The sequence below is a fragment of the Zea mays genome, chromosome 1 (assembly GCF_902167145.1).
Source record: "Zea mays cultivar B73 chromosome 1, Zm-B73-REFERENCE-NAM-5.0, whole genome shotgun sequence".
In the NCBI taxonomy this organism is placed as follows: domain Eukaryota; kingdom Viridiplantae; phylum Streptophyta; class Magnoliopsida; order Poales; family Poaceae; genus Zea; species Zea mays.
Genome location: NC_050096.1, coordinates 267,104,914 through 267,116,009, shown reverse-complemented (window position 1 = coordinate 267,116,009; position 11,096 = coordinate 267,104,914). Strand labels below are relative to the sequence as shown.

The following is an 11,096-nucleotide window of genomic DNA, read 5'->3' as shown; positions in this document are numbered from 1 at the left end:
CTTACCTGCTAATAAGTCACCTGGCCCTGATGGTTTTAACACGGATTTTGTCCGAAAATGCTGGCCGGTGATTGCTTCGGACTTCTATGAACTTTGTGATAAGTTTTAAGAGGGATCTATCTGCATGGAAAGTATTAATGGCTCTTATGTGACTCTCATCCCTAAGCATAGCTCTCTTGCCTCGGTGGGAGACTATAGACCGATATCTCTCCTCAACACAAGTATTAAAATTCTGACTAAAATTCTTGCTAATCGACTGCAGCTGGTTATTACTAAATTAGTACATCAGAATCAATATGGCTTCCTCAAAGCAAGGACAATTCAGGACTGTCTAGCATGGGCCTTTGAATACATCTCTATCTGTCACAAGTCGGGTAAAGAATTGGTCATCCTGAAATTGGACTTTGAAAAAGCTTTTGACAAATTAGAACATGCGACTATCATTGATATTTTAAGACATAAGGGTTTTGGGGACAGATGGTTACACTGGATCACTTTGATTCTTGGCTCTGGCACTTCGCAATTTCTTTTAAATGGAGTCCCGGGAAGACGTTTTCATTGCTGGCATGAAGTTCACCAGGGGGATCCCTTGTCCCCCCTTCTCTTTGTTCTAGCAGCAGACCTGCTTCAGTCAATTATTAACAAGGCCAAGGATTGTGGCATCCTCAAGCTCCCGATCCCGTTCTCCTGTGGATCTGACTTCCCGATTATCCAATACGCAGATGATACAATTATGATTTTGGAAGCGTGCCCTAAACAACTCTTCTTCCTTAAAGTGATGCTTAATTCTTTTGCTGACTCTACAGGGCTCCATGTGAATTATAACAAATCTAATATTTATCCCATCAATGTTTCAGAGCAGAAAATGACAGTTCTAGCAAATACGTTCCACTACAAGGTTGGGTCTTTGCCCTTCACATACCTTGGGCTTCCTTTGGGGCTTAGAAAACCCAATTTGGAAACATTCCTCCCTCTTATTCAGAAGATCGAAAGAAGACTCGCTTCAACTTCTATATTTTTATCACAGACTGGTAGATTACAAATGGTCAACGCGATATTTTCTTCTCTTCCAACCTACTACATGTGCACCTTGAAGCTCTCCAAAACTGTGATCAAACAGATTGACAAACTTCGACGGTATTGTCTTTAGAGAGAGGCAGACATAAATGCAAAAAAACCTCCTCAAGTTGATTGGAAGTCAGTCTGCAAGCCAAAAAATCAGGGGGGCCTTGGAGTCATCAATCTTGAGCTTCAGAATAAAGCGCTCCTTATGAAATGCCTTCATAAATTCTATAGTAGAGTCAACATCCTGTGGGTTAACATCATCTAGGACACTCACTACAACAACTCTCTGCCTTCAGCTAAACTAGTTGGTTCGTTTTGGTGGAAAGATATTCTCAAAATTCAAGATTTATTTAAGGAAATTGCCCGAGTGGAGGTTGGAAATGGGAAAACTACTCTCCTCTGGCATGATCGATGGAATGGGCAGCGCACATCTGAAAGATTCCCGGAGCTTTGGTCTTTTGCATCTATCAGGGAGATTAACATTTATCAAGCTCGGTTGGCTTCCCCGAATGAACTGTTCCACATTCCCTTATCTGCTGAAGCGTTTGGACAACTACTTTCATTTCAGGACATTCTTGCTAATCTCCAATTGCATGATCACAATGATATTTGGCGCTGCAGTGGCTCTTCAAATATGTTTTCATCTCAGAAGGTCTATGCTCATTTGATTGGCACCCAGCAGTCGCACCCTCTCTTCTCTTGGTTATGGAAATCTAAATGTCAACCTAAACACAAATGGCTATTGCTCAAAAATAGATTGAATACCCGCCCCCTCCTCAGACGACGTTCAATGCCCTTGGACTCCTTTACCTGCGATAACTGCGTCCTTCAGATTGAAGAGACGCTTATTCACCTCTTCTTCTGGTGTAATTTTGCTCGGAGATGTTGGTTACTTTTGGGCTTCCTCCCGCCACGTACTACGGATCTCCTGCATACCTTATTGAGGATTAGAAGGAGATTGCTAGTCCCTTGGAGACTAGAAACTATTATCATTATGACGTGGTGCATCTGGAGGTGCAGAAATAATTGGATTTTCAACGAGATCTCTCCTTCTGTTTCTGAGTGCAAGGCTATGTTCAAGATTGAATTTGCCTTATTGTGCCATCGAGTCAAGCCTAATCTTAAGGAAGATATCTCTACTTGGTTACTTCATTTAGGAATGTAGCTCTTCCCCTGCTTTTCTTCCCTTCCCTTGCTATGTAATTTTCTTCTCTTTTCCTAAAGGAGATCATTATATTTCCCAAACTGAAACTGAATATCATCAATGTTCTCGGCTGAATTAAACTTGGCTTGGGGAAGCAACGCTGTTAACTCACTCGATCTCCAGCAGAGATTGTTACAGACTCGATCATAGAAGAGGACTTAGTTCAGAGGAGAAGAAGGAACACAGAAGAACTTGGAAAGGAAGAATATAAAATGGTTCTATTTTCTCCCCTCTCACAAACAGAAACTAGCGAATATAACACCTACGCTTCCATCACGTTCACTCACCTTGGGCCTGTTACAAGACCATTTGGTTGACGGACTCATGCACCGCGCCTCGGGGCATGAACAACTGGACAGTACACATCTTGCTTGACGCCGGCCTCACCGTCCAAATCAGCCTCTTCCACATTCGCGCCTACCTGCTCATCCATTTTCACCGGCACCGTGCTCACATTCCCCCTTTCTTGAGCTTCGGCTCCCCCCTAAGCCGATGAAGAATTGTAGTACCACCAGGATCATACGTGAATAGTCCGCAGTGGCACTCAAAGCGTCCATGAAACGTAGACCTTCTTTAGGCAATAGCTGAGAGACTAGTAACGAAGACAATGAGCATAGAGATGTTGAGTAAAGTGACGGTAGGAGACTTGAGTTGCTCTATCAACAATCCAAGACTAAGGCTGGTTGCCCTGGCCAGTTTTGAGTGTTCTCCCAAGTTGCAAGGGACAGTATAAATCTTGGACGCAGAAGGAACCTTGATCACAACAGTATAGGTGGGGAAAGAGGACATCACTCCAAGCAAACCGATCGCAGCATCATAATAGGATATTACCATCCACTTGTTGAACCAATTTACCTTCATAGGACAAAAAACCACAATCTCACGGCAAATGGCATGTTGTTTCATTGTTATCTCATGTTACCACCATAACATGTATTCTAGCAGCTCTGCAACCGTCAATCGTTTTGTGGACTTCTTATCGGAGAGGATCCCTTAGACCAACAAAACTACAAAATATCGTATGACCATCATATGTTGCAAATTCTGACAATTCGTACTTGTAAGCAAAACCCAAACAGCGCAAAGCACTGGCAGACATGTCACGGAGTGTAGATAATATGAGCGCCTTGGCAGCATCATCCAATAGCACAACCGATCCATCGAGCAATTGAATGTGGGTACATCTCTCTAGCAGATTCTCTACAGCTCCCTTAACAAGTAGCAAGTTCTTCCTAGAGTTTGCTTTCACAATAACACCCATTGACTTTCTGGTGCGATGAAATTCTAGAGTTGTTATTCTCTTGGCAGCATCATTCCACCACCGGCAACACCTTCGCAAATCAGATGAATCGAGAGGATTCCTATATACAATACCGGTTCAAAGCGGCGTTCTTCACGCTATCCACGTTAGCGGAAATTTTTTTAGCTACTCGATTGTGGATCAACGGCTCACATACCTCTGAAAACCACTCCCTCGTTACCTTCGCTGCTTCTGGAAATTTCCTCTCCTCAGTCCTCACACAGTCAAACTTCCATCTCGTCCCTCATCCTTGCTCCCTCCGCCGCGTCTTCTGTTTCCAGCCTCCGCCGCGTCTTCCGTCTCCAGCCTCCGCCGCGTCTTCCGTCTCCAGCACTCCAGCAGGTTTGCTTTACTTTCTTTTCTTCCCCAAATTGTATGGTTGCGGCAGATCTGCCGGTTTGTTGTTCTATTTGATTTTTTACCCCCCAAATCGGTGACCTTGCTGCTCGCCATTCCTCCCTCCACCTCCTCATTGCGTGGGCCGCTGCACTGAGCAACAACAACCAGTCCTTCTGAAGTGATGACCCATGAGACATAGATCCAGTAAGTACAAGAAGCACTCGGCAACCTGCGTTGGATCACCGATGATGCTGCCACCAGTGTTATCCTTGCTGGCAACAAGCTGTGCAGCCTCTTGCAGCACAAGGTAGGACCAGAACACATGTGGGTCTTGACCCACCTGGCTTGAGGTTGCTGATAGGAAAACACCGGTGGTCCCTAGAGCCCTGGTAACTTTTGTCATGGGCATGAGCCAGAAACTCCCCTGAAATGTCCATATGACCTTGTTGCTTGAGTACAAATGGAAGCCCAAGTCCTGCAGAGGGAAGCCAAGATTGGTACAAATGGTACACTATATGATTCCAAAGCAACTGTGTGACCCACCAATATATACAAATTAGTATCCTGTGTTTCTTAACCTATGACAAACTTTTCCCTTTTTTTAACTATCAAATATATGTATGTTATTCCATGTCAGTTTAGTGATGTACGACTGAGATAGGTTATGGCAAAATATGCCATATAATAGGAAAGACAGTTTCATGCTGGCACTTCTTATTTGAAAGGTTACTTAGCACTTCTTGTACACTTCTTAGCCCCGAAAATAAAGAAGGTTATTTTTTCGTAATCACCTACACATGTTGTATGGTCTTTTTGGCAATGTTGTATGGCAATACCATAAAATAAGAAAGGCAAAGTATGCCATAGAATAATAGTTTGAAAAACATTGCCAAAAAAAGGCCACAAAAATGATTTCTTCACTTTTATTATATACCAGCAATGTTACTTGACAATTCTTATTCACTTATTTACAGGTTGATGAACAGGTTTCAGCTGAGCTCAATAAAGACAGCCTCACGTCACCTCCTAAGAAGTATGTATCTATAAAAAAATTTTGAACTCAAATCATAAACACTATTTAAATTCTGCAGGTATCAATCATGATTCATACTAACACTAACAAACACATAGGATCAAGAGTGCACAGCTAGGTTCTACATCAACGATCTGATGATGTTCTCATGAAGGTGTTACACCATCTACTCTCCTGTTGTATACATAATTTCTAATCAATATAATCAAAGTATTCTTCTCATAGCCATACAAAAAAAGACACAACAACTTAGAGACTCTTTAACTACTGACGCTGGCCTGTTTTTGCACAGGTATTATGACGAGAATCGTCACTTTTGGAGCGAATCATCACTTTTGGAGCGCGAATGCTTTTGTGTATATATAACCAAACTGCTGAAACTTTAGCAGTGCTGTAGATATTGAACAGATCTCCGGTCGTTGAACCGCTAATGATGTAATATATAAATTTGTACAAACCTACGAACAAGTCGGGTGACTATGCAACTACCGTACCTGCTATAATTATCACCTCTGCATTGGCTTTACTCTTATATCCTAATTTACTCTTTGTTAATCATATAATCATCATACATTATATGATAACACTAAACGGGTCGCCATGCGCGCATATGCGCGCTTCATACACTAGTAGTATAACCACTAGGAAGCCCAATTTTCTCAACCAAAACCTTCATAACAGCTTTTGTAGGCATCCCAGTAGCAACGTACTGATGCTCAGAGTGGGAAATACTTGCATCATTGAAAACCATACTTTCCAAACAGGTAATCTTCATTGACAGCCATACTTTCTAAACAGGTGGTGACCCAGGCAGAAGCCTGACTTGAACACCATCACCCAGTATCACACACTTCACAGGTGCTGGCCATGATTGCCTATGCGACACCGCATCCCATCTGCAAATGCATGAGTGCGAGAAACAACTCTGTATGAGGTTAACACAATTCATCAAACACCTATTGGGCAAGGTGACCACCAGCTTCTGAAGTTTAGGCTCAATCACATCGTCGTCTTTATGCACCTTGGCATCCTTGCGGAGGAGGTACTGGATGGTGGGGATGGTGGCCCGAATGCGGGTGTCGTCAGTGCTGCGCTGGTGCCCGTCGAGTGGCACGTTGAGGTCACAGCGCACAAAGACGCTCTTCCCCTTGAATTTGGCCTCCGTGAGTCGGCCCATGAACAATGAACAACTGGGCAGTCCACATCTTGCTTGACGCCGGCCTCACCGTCCAAATCAGCCTCTTCCACGTTCGCGTCTACCTGCTCAGCCACTTTCACTAGCACCGTGCTCACAAACGCAGTAAGGTTCGGTAAGCTATCGAAGGCGACGAAAGCATTTACTATTAACTTGCCTCGTTGGTTGGGATCAAATGCTTTGTTTGTGCACATGTGCTCTGCTGGTGTGCACATGCTGTGTTGGGTCGAATCTTGGCTTGTTTGTGCACATGTTTGTCTTGACGATGTACTACCAGAATCCTTTTATTTACTTGACTGAGGCCTGATCCCAAAGGATAAATTTCTGAATCCTGTTTTTTCTGTGTTTTTGAAATAATTCATGTGTAATTCCTATATCATTAATGTGCACATGGGAGTGTTAGAATTCCCAACGCGACCCCACTGACCGGAGTGCGTCGCGGGCGCGCCTTGCTGTCTCTCGCGAATCTCGATATACGCTACGCATCAGCGGCGGCAGCACGACACGAGCCGCCGTCTTCCTCACCGGCGACACCCTGTCCTTGCTCTTACTGTGTCGAGAAGCTATTTCAATATCGACCAGTTCATTGCGTCACAACTTCCTACCGATCCCGTCCGCCGTGCACTTTCCTCAACCACAACCATGGCTCAGGTTCCTTCTGAGTCCAGCAAGAGTGACGCTGAAACCTCGCCACCAGCCGATAAAGCTCCACCCGAAATCTCTAGCCCCGAATGCTACAGCGATCTCGTATCCACTCGTCCAGCGAGAGGAGGGTGGGTGCAGCCGCTGGTACTGTACCAGAACTACTGGCTGACCCCCGGCAGGCTCCAGCACATCATCCCCGTGAAAGAGCTCTACAAGCCTCGCGCCGACGACATCGTCCTCGTCACCTACCCGAAATGCGGAACCACCTGGCTGAAAGCTCTCGCCTTCGCCATCACGACCCGCAGCCGCCACGCTTTCGCCGCCCACCCTCTGCTCGCCCGGCACCCTCAGGAGCTCGTGCCGCACCTTGAGCTGCCGGCCCTGGCGGGAGACCTAGCGGACGTCGAGAAGCTAGCTGCCCTCCCCGAGGCTTCTCGCGACTCACCTACCCCTTTCCCTGCTCCCGCCGGACGTGTCCGGCTACCGCGTCGTGTACCTGTGCCGGCATCCCAAGGACGCCTTCGTCTCGTGGTGGTTCTTCGCGAACGGCATGCTGCGCAGAGGCTCCTCCTCCTCCTCCGTGGACCTCGACGACGCGTTGAGCATGTTCTGCGAGGGGTTCTCGCCGTTGGGCCCCTTCTGGGAGCACTACCTCGAGTACTGGAAGGCGAGCTTGGAGAGGCCTCAGCATATCCTGTTCTTGAGGTACGAAGAGATCGTGGCAGACCCGGTGAAGGTTGTCAAGACGCTTGCCGGCTTCTTCTCTGACCCGTTCACTGAGGCGGAAGAGAGAGGAGGAGTCCCCGAGCAGGTGGCGAGGCTGTGCAGCTTCGAGGTGCTCAGCGGCCTGGAGAAAAACCAAACCGGAGGTGTCGCTTTTGGAAACGATTTAGTCATTGGCAAGTCTACGTTCTTCAGGGAAGGCAAGGTGGGGGACTGGGAAAACCACATGACCAAAGAGCAGGGACAGAGGTTGGATGACGTTTTGGAGGACAAGCTTAAGGGATCTGGTCTCGTGTTTTGATTAATTCATATAGCATGTTGTTTGTCATGAATAATCATTCGCTCACACATGTAGTGGTATTTTATGTAATTGGATCTTTTTTTTTTCTACATAGATTACGTTATGGTAATGCAGAATTATGGTGTAGCTCGATTTATCATGTGCATCTGTATGTAAGGAATTGAGGTCCTTTCTGGTGAAAAGTCCTCTGATGGCGCAGCCCCGTCACAAAAAGATGCGAGCGGAAGTTCAAGCCAATTCAACAATACTCCCTTCCGCGTCTCAGGATACTAGGTGCAACTCCAAAAATACAAAGACCAAGAAAAACATTAATTACTACTCGTTCCTAAAAAAACCTAAAAAACAGCACGGATTCCACCTCTAATTAACACATTTTCCGTCACACGCCTTTAAACGGACAATTTCTCCCGTCCATGCATGCATGCTTTTAACAGCATGACCACGCATGCAAACGTTGGCTCCTAACTCAATCAGTATTTTTTCATGTATGCATACACAAAATTTTCAAACATGCAAGCCCAAATTTTGTCCGCGCCGCATCCTAATTTTTTCAGTTGTTGGCGCCTAACTCAATCAACGCGCTTATGAAAAATATTTTAGCTGCTGGCGCCTAACTCAATCAGCTGCTGGTGCTTGTGCTTCTATAAATACTCGCTGTTTATGCAACAGCTCACAACACAGTCCTTTCTCTAATCTTCCTTCTCCGGTTACACACAATATCTGTTTTACATTTGAATGAGCCTATCAATTGGGATGAGATTGAGGAATTTGAAGGAAATGTTCATGAATTGAACTATGATTATGTTTGGGACTCAGACAATGAAGGTAATCACTGAAAGTTTTCTATATATGTTTTCATTTTACAAGGTGTGTACTTAATGGCAATGGTATACAGCTGATGGCGAGAATGAAGCAGTTCCTGGAGACACTATGCAACAAGTTGATGGGACGTCTGTGCAGCAAGTTGGACAAGCTGATGACGTTCTTGCCAACAATGAAGCAGATGCCCACGATGAAGCTGATGTTCTGACATTGGACTCAGGTACTCCATCGCATGCATGCACTGTTTTATTTCCAAATGAGTCGTAGTTCTTTGCATGCACTGTTTTATTTCCATTTTTTCTTTATGTAAGCACTCCTGTCGATATTAAGAGGAGGCGGTACTATCCTCCTTATATGAAAAAAATCATGTATGCGATGTGCTTAGAAAGATCAGCTCCAGGCATGTTGAAGGAGAGAGTGATGAAATCTGTTGCTAATGATTTCGGCGTGATTTCTTCCATCAACAGCACATGAAAGGAAAGTGAGAGAGAGAGGGGGAGGTGGAAGTGTGGAGCTGATAGATGCATGCAAAGAAGTACATTCGTGTACATATATAGAGTATTCTATTGACGGAGAGTAACGGGAGACGAGGGATACAAAGAGTCCAGCCCGTCAAGAATAAATGCACACGCAGAGCGGAGAGTAGGCTGGCGCCTTGTATACTGAGACAAATCAAAAAAGCAGTTACGTCTAGTATCCTGAGACGGAGTGTAGAATAAATTATCTATCCAGTAACAAGTATTTGACATTTTGGTTTGGAATATATTTATCTATATCTAATATTAAAATATTGTTTTTATCTAACTCTGCCAATGTGGAATTTGTCTATGTACTGTAACTATATCTACGACACGTATTTTATACGAGGTTTATCAGAGTAACCTATAAAAGCATCTTGGCTTTTAATTAGATTTTGATGATTAATGATAACACTAAATTATCATGATAAATGTGTGTTTTGCAGAGACAATTTAAGTTATATTATAGTAATAATGATTGATTGGACTATATGTCACATTCCATACCACCATCTGCACCGGCATTCTCCTTGCCACCCGTGATCAGCCATGTCCTAACCCTAGCTCCTTCCCATGAGTCTCCTCTACATCATGAAACCCTAACTTCTAGTTCCATCTTGTCTCTCTAGGTTCCTCGTTGATCTTCACTCACCTTGTCGCCGAGGTTGTTTGTGTCTCAACGACAAGTAAGACTCTACCTTAGCATTAATACTTTGATTCTTCACTCGTCGAGGTTTGCATTCGCAAGGTGCTCGATGTTTTGTCTCAATAGACTTATCTCTCTTGCAATGCTCATAGTTGATGTCTCTTCTATCATGTTTTCTCATAGTTGATTCTTCACCGGCATTCTCTTCTATCATGTTTTCTCATAGTTGATGTCTCGTCTCACGCACTTTCTCATTTGCTTACAAATGTCATTTTTCATCCTTTGATGAGTAGTGAAGCCAACTCGCATCTCTTCTTATCTTGTTGTGTTGCTTCCATTAGGCTATACTTATCTCTAATTATATGTTGCTTATAAACCCTTGTTATTATAGTATGTAGTGTGTATACAGTTGTTGAACTTGGGGCCAAGCCCGTGAGTAAGGACCAAGGCCAAGCCTCGAGAGATTCAATAATAGTGGTAGTAAGTAAGGGGAGTCTGTTGGTAGAGTTGTTGGTGGTTCTCGGAGTCTTGGTTAGGGATAGTGTTTCAGGGGAGTATTGATTGTACAACTTTGTGTCAGTTATGGCTCACACCAAGTGTTTAGATCCACCCCATCTGTTGGGGATGAGAATCAGGAGCCAACACATATGTCTAGGTCTGACAAGGGAAAGGTCATAGTCGAACAACGGTGCAAGAAGCACAAGGGACTTGACATAGGTTAGTAGGATGCTCTTGTAGTAGCAGCGACGACACACATGACGCACCGCAATGACATTCTAGAGCCTCGATAGTGTATGTTGTCACCAGGGGTGTCATCTTCAACCCACTATCTGGGGCTCTGGGCTACCAAGCCCCAGCTATGCATCCAGGAGTGACCTCAACAATTCCACCTTCGCCATTGATCCATCCTCTTTGATTCCACAATAGAAAGGCACCCCACCGTTGTAGTAGCAAGTTGAGGCATGCTTCCAGGTGGCATCACAATGTTAAAGAGTAGAGGAATGAACACATCATTGGTGACCAGTCCAACATCAATCCATGAGATGCACCTGCGCATCTTGTCAAGGACCACTGTCGCAACCGCAGGGTCAGTTGTACGGAGGGTCACAGTGATGGCATGCCAGTGGTTGGCAATCTAGGACACGCACTATGCGCACATGGAATCCTTCGCCCACATAGCATCGATAGTCTCTTTAGAACCATGGGGGTACTCCTAGTATAGCAGGTCGTTGTCAAGGGAGATTAAAACCCATGTGAACATGTCCTTGGGGCCGGGTTGTGAGACGATGTGGGTGATAAAAGGTC

At 44.8% G+C, this 11,096-nt stretch overlaps 1 pseudogene across 1 annotated transcript; it reads left to right on the top strand.

Moving 5' to 3' along the window:
* The first annotated feature begins 6,712 nt into the window (after positions 1-6,712).
* Positions 6,713-7,976, top strand: LOC100383989 (flavonol 4-sulfotransferase pseudogene; annotated as a pseudogene). Its single transcript, NR_160663.1, has one exon. The product of NR_160663.1 is annotated as a flavonol 4-sulfotransferase pseudogene (transcript).
* Positions 7,977-11,096: the final 3,120 nt, after the last annotated feature.